The 20,147-nt window shown below is 37.6% G+C and overlaps 1 non-coding gene across 2 annotated transcripts; it reads left to right on the forward strand.

Moving 5' to 3' along the window:
* The first annotated feature begins 9,630 nt into the window (after positions 1 to 9,630).
* Positions 9,631 to 11,254, forward strand: LOC110941251. 2 transcript variants are annotated; one of them, XR_002593940.2, is made up of 6 exons: positions 9,631 to 9,785; positions 10,007 to 10,073; positions 10,169 to 10,201; positions 10,294 to 10,415; positions 10,532 to 10,673; positions 10,885 to 11,254. It is a non-coding gene; the product is annotated as an uncharacterized LOC110941251 (transcript). The 2 variants fall into 2 exon arrangements; XR_002593939.2 differs by having other exon boundaries at positions 9,661 to 9,844.
* The last annotated feature ends 8,893 nt before the right edge of the window (positions 11,255 to 20,147 follow it).

Here is a 20,147-nt window from a genome sequence, read left to right on the forward strand (position 1 = left end):
TGAAATGCAAGTAGGAAGGCTCAAACCTAGCAGATTTATGCGCCGGGTACAAAGTCATCCCGAGGTCCGTTATGCTGGGCCTGGGACTGGGCTCGCTACACCCAAATAGATCTATCGCTCCTGCCCCTCGGTCCTACCCTGAGGATTAATGACCTCAAGTTTCCGCCTACCCATTCACATGATCTAAATAGTAACCCTCCTTACGCTAACCATTCCATGTATAAGTATTCATAATCAAAGTAACATGTATTTCACCCCCGCAGTTTAGAAAACTGAAAATAGTTAAGAGAAAAGGGGGACATGAACTCACAGCGGTGCGTCTCTACCAAGTAATACTCCAAGTCAAGCAGCTGTGCAACGACCTACATGTACTAACTCTATTAGACGGACGGCCGTACCTTAGCTTTAATGTTTAGGTTTTGGGAAATAGTTAGACAACTATTTCGTGTTTACATTTGGTGCATACTTGGTAATTATTTCCTTCCCAAGGATGGGGGATTTAATACATGTGCGTACGAAATATATTATTAAGTCTCACTTAATATTTATTTATTTCTAACTCCAAAATATAAATATTTTTCTCAAAAATATTATATTTTTGCTTCACACAATTCTCCCAAAATAATACTTTAACAAAAATACGCGTTCATAAATATTTTCGTAAAATGCGTAAGTTACGTTTTAACGATCGAGTGGTAATCGTAATTACCGGTGTAACTTATGTATTTATCGTGAAAGCGTTCGTATTATTTTGGATCCGTTAACGTTCGATAATATTATTTTTACTCTAAAATAATATTATATACTTCACAAAAATAGTTGACAAGTGACGTTGTGCAAAATATATTTACCAAACATATATATCACGTTTTATTTTGTGAAAATCCCACCTCCGATATTTGTAAATAAAGTCGTGGCGAAATTTATATTTTGAAAACATGTCGAAAAGTATTTCTAACACTTTATAGTGAAAATAATTCTAAGTGTTAGGTTTTTGGAAAAATTTCGCCAGAGTTTCCTCTGTAACTGGAGGTGGCCACGCTTTCAAGCGTATCATTTTCTTTTACAAATCAATTCAACAATTTTCTTATTCAATCAAAACAACGTTCGAGTCAACAAACTAGTAAATAAATATGTAAATCGCAAAGATTTCATGAACTTGTGATTTACTCAAAAATACGAAGTAAATCTCATTACTTTTAGCGGATCTTAATATAAATTAATCCGGTTTCGTAAAAACCTTGCTTTTAAAGAAATTCCGTCTTCACAACTTCTCGTCATCTTTTACAAAAATTGTTATTTTGTCGAAACTTTGCGTTACACAAGTGTTTACACACTTGTGTGTTCTAAAAATCATACTAGTTATCATAAGATCCGTCTTTAGAAAACATGATTTTCTTGACACTTGGTCCTTTGAAAATACCACTTGTAGATACGTAGATCTGCTAGTTTTAAACACTATTTTACAAGTAAAAACGCTTTTACACAAGTTCATGATTCGTGTGTGGTAGAGTTTCACCCTTTAACCCTTGTTTTATTCAAAACAACCTTATGTCATGATCCATGATCATGACCAACCCGGGTTAAATGATGATCCGAGCTACCACAACATAGATCGGGTCCAAATAACCACACAATTTAATTACTACAACATTTACACATCACATGAGCTTTTAACCATCATTTTAAGTGTTTTTAGTGGACTTTAAAGCATCAACTTGTAAGATTTCGAGTTTTAACCGTTACATATCCTATTAACCACTTCAAAATAGTTCAAGAAGGTGATTTGAGCAACATACCACTAGCTCGAGGCTAGGGAAGAATCTATGCGCAAAATGAGAGGATAAAAGCAAGAGGATGAGGTCCTTCGAGCTCCGAGTGCACCAAGACTCCTTATACGTGACCCTTGACACTTGAATGATCTTGGAATGTGAAGATGGAAGCCGAAAATATGATGGATGGACAAAGGGGATGTTCGGCCGAAGCCTTTAGTGGGAGAGAGAGGAGCTTGTGTTGAGTTTGTGAAAGTGTATGATCATATGTGCAAATCCATGTTACTTATAGACAAATGTGGGATTATAATCCAATGGATCTTGTGCTCATTAGATATTAAACATCCTAGATTATAATAATCAAAGTTGTACCATGCATGTCCCCTAGATGGGGACGGTTTCTAAGGGGGGGGGGGTTCTAGTTCAAATTCAACTAATAGTTAGATTAATAGTTAGGTTAGTTAGGTTAGTTAAGTAATTAACCCGGTTAGTTGTGTGTAGTGTTTTAGGGCGGGTGTTAGGGTATTCAGGGACCCTAACTGGCTCAGAAAAAGATAAATAATGTTAATGGCAATATTTTCATGTTCCGGGTATAGTCTGGTTGTTCGGTTGGATAGTAATCCGTTAAAGTGCTTAACAAAGCTTTAGAGTGTCGTTAATACCATTTTTAGTGACACAACTTATTCCCGACACTTTAGAAAGTGTCTAGTAATATTTTTCTCATGTTTTGGCACTTTATTAGTTAGCTAAAAGCTGAATTGTTTGTTAAAGTGCTGAGTTTTGTGCTTAGTGTCCGTTTTAGGCACATCCTATCATTGTATCTTATTCCTAGAGACGCAGTTCTACAACCCTTGTGTCCCTACATTCACTATGGGTGTAGTAAAATCTTTCTGGCTTATACAGGCCTTAGAGGCAGTGTCTGCCTGATGCTGGCTTTCTCAGCATGTTCAATAGGTTATCCGTTCATAGTGCTACTGTGCTTTTGTGCATCATGTTTGTCACTAAGGTTCAGCATGTAAATAATGTAGTGACGGTAATTAAAGTATGAAGCAGATATGTACAAGTATCAGAGATCAAGTAGCAGTTCATCAGTAATCTCAAGCAAGCACAGTAATTAAGCAGTAATTAGTTATTAATTAAGTCGTACGGATACCTGGTTTAGTGAGGGTTGTCACACAGTCGATGCACAAATCTTTCGGCTCGCGTCTCGATACGAGCACTGCTTATCACCCGCAGACGGATGGTCAAAGTAAGCGAACCATCCAGACACTTGAAGATATGTTACGAGCATGCATGATTGATTTTGGCAAGGGTTCGGAGAAACACTTGCCGCTGATAGAGTTCACTTACAACAACAGTTACCATACCAGCATTCAGGCAACTCCATTCGAAGCATTGTATGGGTGGAAATGTCGTTCACCTCTCTGTTGGGCTGAGGTGGGTGACAGCCAAGTTACAGGCCTAGAACTTGTACTCGAAACCTCTGAGAAAATTGTTTAGATCGGGAGTCGTATGGCGGCAACGCGTGATCGCTAGAAAAGCTATGCCGATAAGCGTAGAAAACCGTTGGAGTTCACAGTTAATGATCGTGTTATGTTGAAGGTCTCACCCTGGAAGGGTGAGGTGCGTTTTGGGAAACGTGGCAAGCTTAATCCACGTTATGTTGGACCGTTTAAAATTCTAGAAAAGATTGGCAAGGTGGCCTATAAGCTTGAGTTACCTGCTGAGTTGGGTAACGTACACGACGTCTTCCACGTGTCGAAGTTAAAGAAGTGTTTGTCGGATGAGACACTTGTGGTACTGATATGCGCAAAATGCAACATATAAATTACATCAATTATGGCATAAAACTAACCCTTTTTTAGTACTAATGTTGGAAAAAGTGTGTTTTTGTCTTCCTTTTGTATTTTAAGGATTAAATGAGCTCAATTTAACAAAAGAAGCAAAAAGGCAGCTAAATCTAACATAAATACAAGAAAAGGAAAAAATGTGGCATGCCCGACCCCCCGACGGCATCTTCCCAAGTAAAAACAAAAGAACAGAAGGCTAAACACGCCCCGTGCTCAATGAGCACGAGGGCGTGCCCAAGTGTCTGCAAAAAAGACAAAGTTGTAGAAGCTTCTATCACCCACCACGGGGGCGTGCCCAGCTGACACGGGGCCGTGGTCAACTCTAAGATTCGCAGAATCTAGGAAAATCTTGATAATACAGATACGCTTCTACACACAGGGTCGTGCCCAGTGGACACGGAGGCGTGGTTAACTAATGCAGACAAACTGCAATTAATGAAGAAAAAGAAGATGGGTGGACACGGGGCCGTGTCTGGGCTTCTGTGCAGGCTATAAATAGGGGTGCTTGGCTCATTCGCAAACCATCCCTTGGCAAACCACCTCTTTCACACTTCACCCACCCACCACCACCATCACAACCCACATCCACCACCATCATCCATCATAGAGTGTGTGAGTAGTCTCGGGATCCAAGATTGATTGTAAGATTTCTTGACAATCAAAGGCTATGTTTTCCTAAGTCTCTTACATCACTTGGTGAAGACAAGTGTCTAGTGTAATACTTTTTATTTTTAATCTTTTCGCACCTTTTATTTGGTTATGTATTAATGACTTTAATCATTTGTCCGTGGTGTCTTGGCGTTATTTTACTGTCTATATAAAATAAAAGATTTTCACCATTCATATCTCCATGGTCTATATGGAGATATGTTGGCTACCTGGTCGGGGGTTAAGGGAATGGTTTGGTAACAGTCTTGCCTTGTTCAGTGTATAGATCCTGCAAGGACCTGGGTCAACTTTAGTAGGACCTCCTTCAATACCCACTGGTATTGGATGGCGGGGGTCCGAACTCCTTGATCCCCTCATATGTAAGCTACTATTAAAACTTTAACCCGACTACTTAGGACTGCATCTCTGCTGACTCAGACTACTTAGCCGAGGGTAACGTCACCTTCAAAAGAGGGGCCTACCACATTACGCATTAATAACTTAATTAATTATCTTTCAATAATCCAACCCTTTAGGATTGTATCCTTGCTGACTCAAACTACTTGGTTGAGGGTAACGTCACCTTCAAAAGAGGGGCCTACTACAATAACTAAGATAATCTCTTAAAAAGTGCAAAAGTGCGGAAATAATCAAAGGTTACACTAAATAGGAGTCGGATGCAAGTGATTCATCTTGTCTATCTGTTTTATTTTTATTTTTATACTCAGCATTTTTAGTTTTTATTTTCTAGTTTAAAACATTTTTCTAAACTTTTGATTTGATTAGACGTTGAGGATAAACCGGTATTAAAAGCTCTTGTGTCCTTGGACGACCTCGGTATTTTACCAACACTATACTACACTCACGATGGGTGCACTTGCCCATATTTGTGTTTGGTGTTAGTAAAATATCGTGTTTTATAAATTTAAAACTTAACTAACGTGTAAAAAGGGCTAAAAATATACATAAAAACCTATAACACCACACGCGCATCAAGTTTTTGGCGCCGTTGTCGGGGACAAAAGGATTTTAAGAAAGTTAGGAATCAATGGCCTAATCGTTTTTCTTATTTTTCTATTTTTTAGGATTTTTCTCAGATTTTCAGCTTCTGCAGAACTCAGCATGGGCCGTGCCCGCTAAACACGCCCCGTGCCCAATCTTTGGTACTGGCAATCCTGTTTTAAGTCAGAAAGTAGCTGAACATGGGGCTGTTCCCACTCAACGCGCCCCATGCCCAAGCTTCAGTTACTGAAAACAGAACCGTAAGATCCCGACGGTTGGTAATTTCTCACACAAACATGAGTGATACTAATATTTTTTACTTTCGGCACTCTTATGGTACGTGGTGTCAATTGTGTGGTGGCCCCCATAAAGATTTAGGATGTTATTTTCTAAATTATAATCCCCATTATTTAGATCCATTGTTTTCCTGTAGCTTTAAGAGGGGAGAAATAAAAATAATCCTTATCTCTCCCTCGAATGCTCTCAACCGAATCTTATAGGAGAAATGCTTCTTGATGAATTATTTCAACTAGACGATTTAATTCTTAATTGGTTAAAAGAACTTGAGTTGGACTTTCCATCCCAAGACGATACCCAAAAAGAATTGTTGGGATCGCATTCGAAAAAAGACAACTTCATTGTTCCCGATGTTACCTCTAACTCTAGCGAAGACTTGAGCGATAGTCGTCCATGTGTCAAGTGTGCCGTGAAGGACTCCCCATCGACTTCGTTCGGTGCATACATAGACTTGAGCGATTCAGCATACACCTTCTTTAACGAGAGCCCGGGAAAGGGTTGGACTTGTCCACCTACATTTAGCATAGGAATCACCCTCACCGACAACCTCTTGCGTTCTCGTCTTAATCTAGAACAATTAAGGTATCTCGGGCACTTCGGGGTTGTTCCATCCAGTAAGGAACCGCCCGATCCGGTTAAATTCCTTAGAAATAGACAAAACTTCATAAACAACCTCTAGACACGGGGCCATGTCCAGGTCAGCACGCCCCTGTGTCCACCAAAAGATTCCCGTCTGACTTTTTGTCAGAATACGGACAAAATGTGTCAGGGTCTTGTTTGCACACGGGGCTGTGTCCAGCCGACACGGGGCCGTGTGCAGCGTGCTGTCGTTTTCTATAAATGCAGCCAAGAATCCTGCACATTTGGATCATTCCAGGGACAGAGATTTGGTGGGATCCTCACACATAAAATCCTAGGTATTTTCTAAAAGAAGGTTCTCAACAACCATCTTGTCCTTTCCTCTCTTGTCCATTCCCCTCTTCTTCATTTTTTTACCTCAACACCTCCATTAAAGCTTGGGATTCACCATGATTCCAAGCTTTATTGTGATGTTTGTTAGGTTTTGTGCAAGGAATCTTGTTAAAAATAAGTTTTATAACATGTTTTAAAGTTATTTCTGCTCAAAAACGCTTCTTAAGTTAGAAAAATAATTTGAAACTCCAAGATTCCTTGTTCCGAAAACCTGCATAAAGGTGAACATGGGGCCATGTCCGAGGTTACTGTTTCATTAAAATGAACTCTTTTCAGTTTGTTTTCATAGAATGTTGAGCCAAAACAGTGGAACTTCGTCAGCACATTCCAGAAACAGTAAAAAGAGAACAGAGGTCCTCAATCGAAGCAACTCTCGTACGCTACGTGATGGCATTACGTGAAGCTCTTGATGAGATAACATCGATAGAGGAGGTCCTCATAGACCGTATAAATCATCTTACGGTGGGGTTGGAAAACAGTTTTCAAGAAATCAACCACTTGCACCAGAGGTTGAACATTCTTGTGACACCTCCCATGAAGCCAATCCTCCCTCAAGAGGATTGGAACCTAGCACTTGGAGTCAACAATCCCACTGGATGGGATGACATTCCAGCAGAGCCTCCTCTTGATGAATTGCAAGAAGTCCCGGTGTAAAAAGGGCTAAAAATATATATAAAAACCTATAACACCACACGCGCATCAGGTACCGTTTCAAGAGTTAAAAATCGAAGACAAGTTGCAGTTTGTCGAAGAACCTATCGAGATTATGGATCGGGAAGTCAAGGTTCGTAAGCATAGTCGAATCCCTATTGTGAGAGTTCGTTGGAACTCAAGACGTGGACCGGAGTTCCCGTGGGAACGTGAAGATCAGATGAAGCTCAAGTACCCACATCTATTCCCAGCTGACAAATCCAAGTCTGGCAAGTCTAAACCTGGTACAACTAATGAATTTCGGGACGAAATTCCCCTTCAAGTTGGGGATGATGTGGTACCCGGGGAAAATCCACATTCATCCTGATCTGACATTTCACCGCATTTATTCGACTTATCAAATTTTGGGACGAAATTTCTTTCAAGTTGGGGATGATGTGACAACCCGGGATTTCGAGACATTTCCTTTATGCGTCAGCTGTTTCGAAGTTCGACTTGTACTGTATCAGTTTATTATTTTGAATGATTAAGAATCCATAGTTGGTGATTTATTATTTAAAGTTTAAGTTAAATGTGGAAAGTTAACATAAGTGTTTAATGAAAACATAAGTTGATTATGTCATTCGCCATGGGTGTTTCGCCACAAAAGCGTTCGATGAAAGGTGTTAAGTTTCATCACTCACGGTCCAAATGCAGCCCAGCAAGGGCCCAACCCACTCCCTTTTAGAACGTGTATATAATCGTCGCACCATTGATCAGTTGAAACCCTAGACTTTCCCTAAACTTAGCAACGACAATTCCCTCATCTCCCATTTGAGACTCTCATCCCCTAGGCACCACCGATCTATACCACATCAAGGTTAGTGTATAATCATTGTTACTGGATTAATTGTTGATGATTATGGTTCTGTTGCTATGATGTTGTATGAATTAGGGATTGTTAACAATAGTGTGAATCTGATGATTGCATGATAAGGTTTGATAGTTGATTCATGATTTCATGGACAAGCTAAATTGGTCATGAATGTGTACGTGCATATGGATTGATATGTTTGTGATGATCTAGTGTTGCCTGTATGTTACATAAGAAGTTATGGTTTGCATATTAAGGTTGTTGTCATAATGTAAATGATTCAGTCAGAATGATAAATTGATTGGTCATATGCATATTTGAATTGTTAAATGCCCTTGTTACGTATTGTATGATTAATTAGGAAGTGTAAGCGATTAGGGTGATTATTGTTAATGACGCATAGTGAGGAAGATGTCCCTTGACGAAAGGTGTTGTGTTTCGTCAAGAAGGCCCTCGACGAAAGATGTTATGTTTCGTCAACTTGGACTCGACGAAAGGTATCAAGTTTCGTCAACATGGACTCGACGAAAGATGTTAAGTTTCGTCAACATGGACTCGACGAAAGATGTTATGTTCGTCAATACGGACTCGACGAAAGATGTTGTGTTTCGTCGACAGGAAAACCAGACAGAACAGATGTTTATGCTGAGTTTGAGTATGAATAACTATGTAATGAAAGTCTATTATTATCTGTTAAGAATATACATATTGACTGATTGAGGAAAACATGGTTTAGTTGTCATGAATAGTACCCTTAAACTGTTAAGTACTGTTGTGAAACGTATATGTGAATTGTGGAAACTTTATGAGTAAATAACTACTATGTTGCTTGTGTGCACACTATGATCATAACTTATACGTGAACCATGTGAATGTAAACTGATCATGTATACATGAATACCATAGGGTGTGACTGTTTAAGTGTGAACAAGTAACTAATCTTACCGGGCAAACCGAGGTGAGTTCACTACTCTTTTTCCAAGCATGCATCCCGGGGAGGGATATCGGGTAACATTCCGGGGAGGAATGTCAGGTTATTGGGATGTTGGTTATTACACTCATTTCTATCGATAAGACCCCTTACATCTACCGATTAGTTGCCGGGTAGGCAACGAGGTTATTTGTTGGTGCACTACATCTGTCGACTTCGTCTTGTATCGAGTCTTACATTGCTTTGTATAGATTAGGGCTCGATTTACAAGAAAATATGAGAGTGTATGTGATTAGTAAGAAGATTTCGCTCATAGGGCATTTAGCAGAAGGTTTCGCTTATCTATACTACTTTATAATACATATTAGAAGGACTTCTTAAAGTCCATAAAAATTTTCTTAAAACACCCCTAAAGCATACTGTACAAACCTCTAAAGCACAATATAATTTACAATTCCAAATATGCCCTTCACTAAAAAAAACACACGGATACAACATTAGATGCATAATATACAACACTTAAAGCATAAAGAAACACAAAAAATTTACCCTTCAACTGGTTCATTTTCAGCCATCTATTTCCCTCACTTTTTCACACGGATCGTGATCTAAGGGCTGATATTCACTTCACACATATCAACCTTTCTATTCCCTCTCAAACACCCATTATCTTCTTTTATTTTCATTTGCAGATGGATGAACCGAGAAGAGAGAGAGAGAGAGAGAGAGAGAGACGGGAAGGAGAGTCGAGAGAGAATGTAGAGGTGGAAAATGGAACTAGAGTTCCGGCGACGACAAGATACAACGAGGTTGAACGGTGGCTCTTCGCTTTTAGGGTTTTGCGTTTGGTTGATTTGGATATGCTAGGGTTTGTGTTTCTTGGTTGTGGAGTTTTATATTTGGATAAAAATGTTTGCTTTTTTGTATTAAGATCTGTTGTCTCATATGTTATTATTGATTATCTTTGTAGTTGTGAAATGATGGTGATGATTTAATTAGGGTTTGCTAATCTTGAAATCACTTGTTACAGCCTATTCTTCAAGCAGGAAATGGAGATTTCTTTGATTGGGCTCCAGAATGCTGGCAAAAATTCTCTTGTAATGCATTTCATTCGCATCTGAATCCGGTTTCTTGAAAGTTATCGGTAACACAGGTTCTAACTGTTTTTCCTTTTGTGTTATTTTGTTTGTAGACGGGTGGATATAGCGAGGACATGATCCCAACTGTGAGTTTTCTTCAAGTTTTATATTATTATTGGTCTTTACAAAGTTTTTAATTATATTAGTGCATCTTATAAAAGAAAAAAATGTCGTTTAGGTGGGATTCAATATGCGCAAGGTAACTAAATGAAATGTGACAATAAAGCTGTGGGATCTTGGAGGTCAACCCCGGTTTCGCAGTATGTGGGAGAGGTATTGCCGTGAAGTTTCTGCTATCGTGTAAGTTACTTTCACTAAAACACTTTTTTGAGAGCATTTGACTTATGATTTGTTAAAAGTAATTAATTTTGTTGATTTCGTTTTGGATGTGTGCAATTACGTTGTGGATGCTGCAGATCATGATAACCTGAGCATTTCAAAGGGTGAACTCCATGATCTTTTAAGCAAACCAGCATTGAGTGGTATTCCTTTGCTGGTTTTGGGCAACAAAATTGATAAGGCTGGTGCCCTTTCTAAGCAAGCTTTGACAGATCAAATGTAAGGCCTTTTTTTAAGTTTTATCTTTTTTTTTTTTTTTGTACATTATCAGATTAAGGATATGAATAATATGGTTATAAGTTGTTACTTAGATAACACATGAATGCTTCTTAGATCATATCATGCAGGGTTTTGATGATGCAAAACAAGTATATTGTTTATAGATAATCTTTAAGGGTGGATTCATTCTTTTTGTTGTGATGGTATACAGGGATTTGAAGTCTATAACAGATAGAGAAGTGTGTTGCTTTATGATATCTTGCAAGAATTCAACAAACATCGACTCAGTCATCGATTGGCTTGTGAAGCACTCAAAATCAAAAAGTTGAAGACTTTATCAAAGCAAATTAGAAAGAAAATGGACCGCCATTTTCGTGTGCTTGGTTTGTGTCGAGTTTGCCGGACTTGATATAGAATAGAGAGATGTTATGAGTGAATTTGAGTATTGGTGTGTCCAATGGTATACCTTATTATTATTTGCTGTCATTCTTTCTTTCCTGATCCTGGTTGTTATGTTGTATATCTATTTCTGCTACTTTATGATGTTCAATGAGTTCTGTTCTATTAATATGTTTTCATGATTAGGAAAACTTTTTGAGGTGTCTTAAGTTTAAGATGAAGAATAATATTTTTCTTCATAAAAACAAAAACTTTTAGGCCACTATTCACATTCATACAGGGATATTATATATTTTTATTGAAAAGTAAACTTTATAAAGAACAACTCCCCTACCCAAAACAGGCAGGAGCAGCAACAAACGACCCAAAAAACTTGCAGCATATTTACATCAAAAGAAAAGTTACAGCACTCTACCTAATGAATATTCTTGAATCTGATGTTACCACCGGACCCAATGCTGTCTCTACGGGTGCAAACGAGCCGAGCCCGAGCTCGATCAGGCTCGAGCTCGGGCTCGTTTAACATATGAAAGCTCGAGCTCGGCTCGATTCGAGTTTTATTTCTAAAGCTCGAGCTCGGCTCGAAGTTACTTTTTTCAAGCTCGAGCTCGGCTCTGGCTCGACACATTTAGTATTTATTAATTAATTTTATATTAATTTTAATTATTATTATACATATAATTTAGTTATTTTTATATTTATATAAATGGTAATTATTATTATATAAATATATTAATAAAAAATATATAAACAAAAAGCTCGATTAGGCTTGCGAGCCGGCGCGAGCTCGAAAAGCAAAGCTCGGGCTTGTTTACTAAACGAGCTTGTTTTTAGGCTCGGGCTCGAGCTCGAGCTCGTTTAAGCTCGGCTCGTTTGAGCTTTTTTTTCGAGCCGAGCTTGAGTAGCTCGCGAGTAGCTCGGCTCTGTTTGCACCCCTAGCTGTCTAATGAGATTAATCGGAACTTAACACCTGCAAAAGATAGATTAGATTCAATGGGAGATTATATAGGCCTTAGTTAAGAGCGTTTATGTCTCATTTGCTATCTTGATCCTTATAATTTAATTAAAAATCATTATTCCGTAAATTTATGTATAAATTTTGTTTAATCTCTAAAAACCCCTCACATCTTATTCTCCGTCTCTATCTCTATTTTTTATATAATTTCTTCCTCTTTCTTCCATGTTTGAGGCACAGACCGAAATACTTGACGTGCAAACCAAAATGCATGTTGTACGATCTTTAAATTTTGGAGATGTGAATAGTGAATCCTTATATATAGAGACCCGCTGTAGTTCTCTATATCTTTATCTCCAAAATTTGAAAATAGGGTATAATATAGAGTATGTGACTGAGTGTTATTTTTCCTAAATATTTAAGATAAAGATATAGATAGGGATAGACTATAGAGAATGGGCTGTTGATTCATTTAAAAAAAGTTAAAATTTTGTGTTCTTAGTTTATACTGAACTCTGGACTAATTTGATTCATAATTTTGGTTCAATACATGCAATTTGCAATGATCAATCATTTAACTTATACTTTAATGACACATGCAGGTTTCAAACGCTAGCAAATGGGCTATCAAGCAATCAGTTGTTTCATGAGGCGCAAGGTTTACTCATAGCTGCTATAATTCCCATGGCATTTTTTACTCCCTATTTTTTATCTGATGATTCCGTTGGGTTTTTACCCGCTTTGTGTATATTTCTAAGTATTGCATTATGATAAACTAATAAGATTATGTTTTATAAAACATAAGGTATTTAAAATTGATTTCAGAAAAAAAAAACGTTTTAAATACGACGACTGTTTTTGACACACTAACTTTTATTTTGATTTTCCATTCACTAATTCTTAAATATACATTTTGGTTTAGGGAACTATTAGAGTATACAGAGGTGGTTCTTAAATATACGACGACTCTTTTCACCATGAACAAAAATTCTTCTCCACCATAGTCTTGAGACGTATCATCCTCAAATCGAAAATTGTAGAACTTGATACACACAATCAAGCCGTTAAACGACCATAAAGGATGGGTCAAACTCAAACAAAGTCAAAATTTGTAGAACTTGAGAACATGGTCCATACAGTTGATGTATGGAATGGTACTCACTCAACTTCTTTTTTTACCAAATGGGTCAACAACCGAGCTAATTTTATTCTCTAATGGGTTGGTCTTTAAAATTTAAGCTAAATCAGAAATAAGGCCTTTCATGTATGAGTCGAATGTAGCCCAAAAGCTATTTCTACAATATAAAAACAACTCATTTCTCTTCACATATCTCTAAACTCACCAACCTAAGTGATATGTTTCCCGCCGCATCGCGCGGGTAAACGACTAGTACATACATATGGTGATTTCGCTTTTATGGTCATGTGACACATAAGCGAAATCATCAGGCCTATATATAGGTGTGCTTGAGCGAAATCATTAGTCATTCCTTGTAATTCCATACCGAGGTGCTGCCGGTGTGAAGATCGAGCTGTAATCATTGTCAAATAAATACAAATAGTAGATTAAGTGATGAACAAGCTATTTCTACCTCCGTTTCTTGTTATTCCGCACCTGAAACGAAGTTGAACATCTCTGAACGACTCAAACGGGTCAGAACACAATCCTACAATTGGTATCAGAGCTCAGGAGGAGGAGTTCTGCAGAGATTAGCTGGAATTCATCTTGATTTCTTACTTCTACACCTTTTTCTTCATTTCAGAGAGATTTACCGGTTGAATTTCGCTCAAAATTTCACAGACCGTAGGAAATTGAACATTGACAAACCCTGGAAAGTTTCAGACCTAAATACAGACTAAAAATGGATCAAATCAACCTCCGATCAGGTTTCGCTTATACGAACATTCTGGGATTTCGCTTATAGATACAATTTGATTTCGCTTTTGAGTGTCAATTGCTATTGATTTCGCTCAAAGTTGTATCAGATTTCGCTTTAGTGACACACCTAAGAACCCTAATTTCGCTTTTGTGTCACAATATCAAAGGTTTCGCTACTGGATAACCATTGGTTTCGCTCCAAATACAGGTTTCGCTCCAAATTCACATCAAGCAGTAATTTCGCTCCAAGTGCATATAGGGATTTCGCTCTTGTGACAAAGAATATTGATTTCGCTCATAAGGCAATCAAGTACCCTGTTTTCGCTCTTGTGAACATCAAGTACCCTGATTTCGCTTTTGTGACACATAGATCATCCTGATTTCGCTCATAAGGCCACCAGAAGCCTGATTTCGCTTTTGTGACACATAGATCATCCCGATTTCGCTCATAAGGCCACCAGAAGCCTGATTTCGCTTTTCTGAACATACAAAACGCTGATTTTGCTTATATGTCACTGTTCTTGAAAAATGTGCTAAGTCATCATGGATACCGAGTTCTACAACGCGTTTGCAACACCGTCTGGTCCAGCTACTATTGCTCAAGCTATGAACCTTGAAAATGAAACGGGAACCACCCAAAAGCCCCCGAAATTGATGAGTATTGAAGAATACTACGGGTGGAGAGACAGATTCGAGAACTGGGTTCAAGCAAACCATCTTAGGTCTTGGGAATGCATATTGAAGAAATACGTGTTGCCTCGAACAGATTTGCAAGTTCTCAAAGAGTTATCAGAATTCACGGATCAAGAACGGGTTATGTACAAAGCAGAAAAGATGATGATAAGTCTGCTTCAACAAGCCATCAAAGAAGACATCTTTATTCTGCTACAGCATGACAAAACTGCAAAGTCAATCTGGGATGCACTTAAAGTCAAATTTGAGGGTAGCGAGAATATGATAAAGAGCAAGAAGGCATTGCTAAAGAAAGAGTTTGATTTGTTCAGCAGCTTATCGGGAGAGGATACAAAGAAGCTGATCGAACGTTATTGCCACTTAGTGCGATCCATGTCTATGTTGAGCATTACAAAAGACCGTGAGGAGTGGGTGGACAAGCTAGCTGATGCGTTACCACAGAAAGAGTGGGGAATGTATTTGATGATTCTGAAGAACACAGGTGTTTATGATGGATTGACTATTTCTCAGTTCATAGAGAAGATCGAAAGTCAAGATCTGGAACAACAAAAGATCGCGAGGATGAACAGTCCTAATGGTCAACAGGACGTAAAGATGTACTATAAAGGTAGTGTTCCGGTTCCTGAAGCTGAGAGAAGTCCGAAAATCCAAACTGCATTTAGTGCTGGGGATTCAACGGAAAAGTCTGATCAAGGTTCAAACAAAATCGGCAGTGGATTTTCATCATTTCCAAGTGTCAGTCCTAAAGAGTCAAATACAATCTTTCAGTCTCAAGGCACAAAGACAGGAAATGGTTATGTAATTCAGTCCAACATCGCTCTAAATCTTCCAGAAGGTCAAAGTTTTTCTGAAGACACTGCAAAAGACCACATGGCTCTACTCGGATCAGTGTTGTTATCTTATGAAGGTCTTGTTGCTGGGCGGATCGGAAATCCTATGCTGACAAAAGAGGATTACGATCAAATAGACGCCGAAGAGATGGAATTAATGGATATCAAATGGTGTCTTGCTAGTGTCCTTAGGCGTGCTGAAAAGTTCAAGACAATTACCGGGAGAAATGACTTTCTTGATGCTCATGTATCTACTTTAGGTTTTGATAAATCTAAAGTTACTTGTTTTCGTTGCAGGGAGAAAGGCCATTTCAAACGGGAATGCAAGAACAGAGAAGCTAGTGGTGCTCAGAATCCGTTCGGAAAAGACGATTACTACCGAAAAGCCATTTATCAGCAGGTTGGTCAATCACAAGACCCACAGACAGCTCACGGTAGAAAGATTGAGGATTCAAAAAGAGCATGCTTGGTGGACTTCAACTGGAGCAACTACATATCACCTGAAAGCAAAGCATGTATAGTCGATCAAGATGATGAAAGACTACCTGAAGGCTTCAGCTGGGATATGTTTATTGATGAAAAGGGTGATTTTAAAGCTTTCATCGCGAAAATTGTCAGAGAACCAGACATGTTTTGTAACACTCTATGTATTTTTTTAAAGGTTTTCGTATAAATTACGAATACAGACATGTATTTAGTGTTAAGTATCCTTAGGAAATTCCGAGTAAATTAAAACTTTGACAATTCATAAGCTATTCTACAAACGTGATTGGATTCGTCGTTAAAATTTACAACGAGGCAATGTGCGGAAGCATGAGTCTTTATCGTGTTCGGTTCTTCATTGAGCTTGATTGTCTTCCGGCATTCCATAGAGTACCTACATTTCATAAACATGAAATGCTTAGTCATACAGAGTTTTAAACGTGTCTAAACGGGTCCGAGTAACAATTGATAACAAAACAACAATTTCAACCTGGCCTCCACCGTAAATTACGGTGGCACCGTAATTTACGGTGGCCACTGGTTTTACATGCCCCTACCGTAAACCAGTAGGGGGCTACCGTAAGACTTTTCATCTCCACCGTAAATTACGGTGGCACCGTAATTTACGGTGGACCCTGCATCCAGCTTTTCCAATTTGCCGTAATTTTGACCCATTTATGTTTTTATCAAACGAAACATGTTTGTTTGATCCTTATTTTCACGGTAATCATAATTTCAATAATTCCTATCATATTAGGTTCAAGTCACGGGTTCCTTACGTATCTTAAACCCGTTTACGCTCATATGCATATTTTGACCCGTTAAGGGTATTTATGCATATTTTGGGCATGAAACGCTTTCATCCGTTTCTAGCGTTATTATACCACATTACTTATTATGAGATCTTCAACCACAACTAAATTTGTGGTGAGCTCGATGAGATGATCTATATAATCCGAGTTTTTCTCGTCGGATTGCTAATTTACGACAAAGACTTATATTGAGTCTTTTGACCCAAGGTTTACCCTTTTCATTCTCTATACTTATTCAAAGTATTTGCTTGATCATATAACTTGTTTTTAAACAACTCTTAAGGTTCATTTACTCGATTTTGCTTACGAGGGCGTTTTAGTCACCTTAAACCCTTTCTTTACAACAAGGACTTTTCATGTTGTAATTGACCAAAATTCCACCGGTTGAACTAGGAATCTTGTTTAAATAGACATCATGTTCTTAAAACATAATGACAATAACCTAAATCATTCGGTTTACTTAAAAGATAACCCAATGTCCATTTTAACTTGTTTAGTCCTCATTGAGCTTCAAGTTCTAATGATGGTTTGACCAAAAATACATAGCTGGCTCGAATCAATATATTGATTCATTTCGATACCTTGCCTTAGTAGCCGCTAAGCGATAGCGATGTACATATCCATCCGATATTTATTTCTATAATCACATAGCTCAACAATTATTAGTCAATATTGTCAAGGGTAATAATTTCACCTTTTGACCCGTTTGGTCTAAAGGACCATGAAACTCTATAAGGTAGTATTTATTACCACCTTATCTATATGACTACTTCGGTTTACACCGTATAGTCGTTCTACTTGTAAATCATTTATTGATTTCTTTGACCCATTATAACCCAAGCTATAATGTGTCCCTCCCCAATTAAACGGTTGTTGTCCACAAATGACCAAAGTGCCATTTTACCCTTACTATTTGCAATGGTTCACCTTATAAGGTAACCATTAAAAACTCATCATCTTTTAGTCATTTCATGACTAATCAACCGCATTAGTTCCTTTTTATCCATTAAACATGATTTATGTCCATTGTCTTTTGTTCCGGACCGCACTTGTCGTGTCGGAACATCATAATTTAAAACAAGACTTATTATTCACGACATATCAAACCAATAGGTATCAAATAACTAAAATGTAAGCTTTACTTACCTTGCATCCGAATTGTGCTTTTTCCTCCTTTCTTGATTTGTTTGACCCGCTTCCTTTCTCAAGCCTCCACCTAGCTCGTTAGGCGTCAAACTATTTTAAATCATTTACGAGGCGGTTAAATTAGTCATAAAATCACGACTATTCCACCTCACTTATTTTCTATGCCGAAGCTACTATTCGGCTTCATGGTTAGTTAACTTAGCTTATCAAAAGTTAACTACTTTTTGATCACATGGTTTACGCAATTAAGTCAAATCAACATTATGATTAGAACCCGCTTTACTCCATCTTTCACGTAATTAGTCAAACAAGGAAATATGCGTTTCATTCAAAATTTCACAATATGAATATTCACTTAGGCATTTTAACAAACACCTTGTGGGCATATTCTATAAAATCAACAATCAATTTTCATAACTAGTTATTTAGCCAAGCTTAATACCAATTAAGCATGTTCATATAAATTTTCACATTAACAAAATCTGAATTCACTTCCTAGAGCTCAAATTACACTAGAATAACAATCAAAATTCTAGTGTTTAACATATTCTTACAAAACCCACTTATCACCTTCAATGGTGATTGTGAATTAACAAGAATTAAGCAAAATTCCAACAAGTAATTGACTAGGGTTTATCCCTAATCACTATCTCATTCCTATTTCATCCAAGCAACTATCATGCATCATGAATTTCGAGTTTCAAGTATTGATTCAGAATTTCAATTGGAATCATTCAACGAAATTTCACATACCTTATGATCATTTCACTGAGGTGATCACTAATCCATGCTTGGATTTCGATTTGGGACTGATTTGGCCTCTCAATTTCTTGGATTTAGACTAGTTAGGGTTGAACAAAGGAGTTCCTTTGCTCCTGTGGAAAATGTCGACCAGAACACACACTTTAAGTGTGTGTTTTGGTGTTTAACTTTTGTTTTAATAAAACATGTTTCTCAGTTGACAATATTAGTCCCTCATGTTTCCTTTTGATCTAATGAAGCTATAACTCACCATTAGTCACTTAAGCACATGCTACTAACTAGATTAATTATTCCTTGTTATTTTAGCGGGTTCAGGAAGTTATAACCCATTATGTTTTTAAGTCCCGTTAACTCGGGCCTTTATAAACTTATTTCCTTAAAATTATTCATTCACGTTTTATTAAATATTAGGTTTATTTATTAAATTCCTAATATTTACCGGGTTACTTCTACCGCTAATGGTACTTTACCCGTCTTTTAGTATTAACGGGGTTTGATTAGCAAACCCGTTTTCGGGGTGTTACAAGTCTACCCCCTTAAAGAGGTTTCGTCCTCGAAACCTTTTCTTACATAATTCATTGAGTTTAAACTCAATGTATTCGATCCGAGAAATATTTTAAACATTACTTATTCTTTTTAACCAATCGTTAGTATTACCCGAAAGGTACGGTAACATCTCTTTGGTTACTACTTGTCTACATATCTCATATGACATAGTGTAACTTCGAAATGACGTAATCTCGTTATTTCCACTAGTTTAGTTAACTTAGCGATACCCATCGCTTTCATATACTATCGAATTTCCTTATGAATCCGTTGCTTTGACCCGTTTAAAGGTCTTTAGTGAAATCTTTCACTTTTAGCAGCAGTTTCTTTTGTTTTCAAATTTACTTATTCGGTTTAGTTATACCGAATTTACCGTTTACAAGCGAACCAAATTTCTTAACTTAAATTGCTGACTTTAACCGGTCTCATTAACTAGACTTATTTGTCCAGTTCCTTTTTACCGCTTGCTTGGTTATATTGTGATTTTACTTCACATTACATTTCTTGACCGTGATTGTGTTGCATCATGTTTAATTTATATCAACCCTTCATTTTTGAGAATATCACTTTTCGAATATAGCATCTTGCGCCTATCAGTGTCAAGACTAGTATATTTCATGCTTGCTATTTAAATTCCTATTAGAATTTATGTTTGTAAAAACATTATTTCTTACTAAAACCGAAGTTTTAGTTTTAGGATCTTTTCTTTAACTTGTGTCAATCAGCCATACTGGGATATTGACAGTCCGTAATTTAATCCTTTACAGTCTTAGTTTTTATGCGGGGATTCTTAACTGATTTCCTCGCTTTATTCCGTCTAACCCGTAGGTTTTATCACTTAGCCTTATGGGCTATTTTTATATATATATATATATTTTTTTTTATTAGACATTCACCTCTTTAAGGCGAAGTCCTTATAACTTCTTTCTAATCACGACCCGTGGGTCGTTTTAGTCCGTATATCTCTCA

This window comes from Helianthus annuus, chromosome 5 (assembly GCF_002127325.2).
Source record: "Helianthus annuus cultivar XRQ/B chromosome 5, HanXRQr2.0-SUNRISE, whole genome shotgun sequence".
In the NCBI taxonomy this organism is placed as follows: domain Eukaryota; kingdom Viridiplantae; phylum Streptophyta; class Magnoliopsida; order Asterales; family Asteraceae; genus Helianthus; species Helianthus annuus.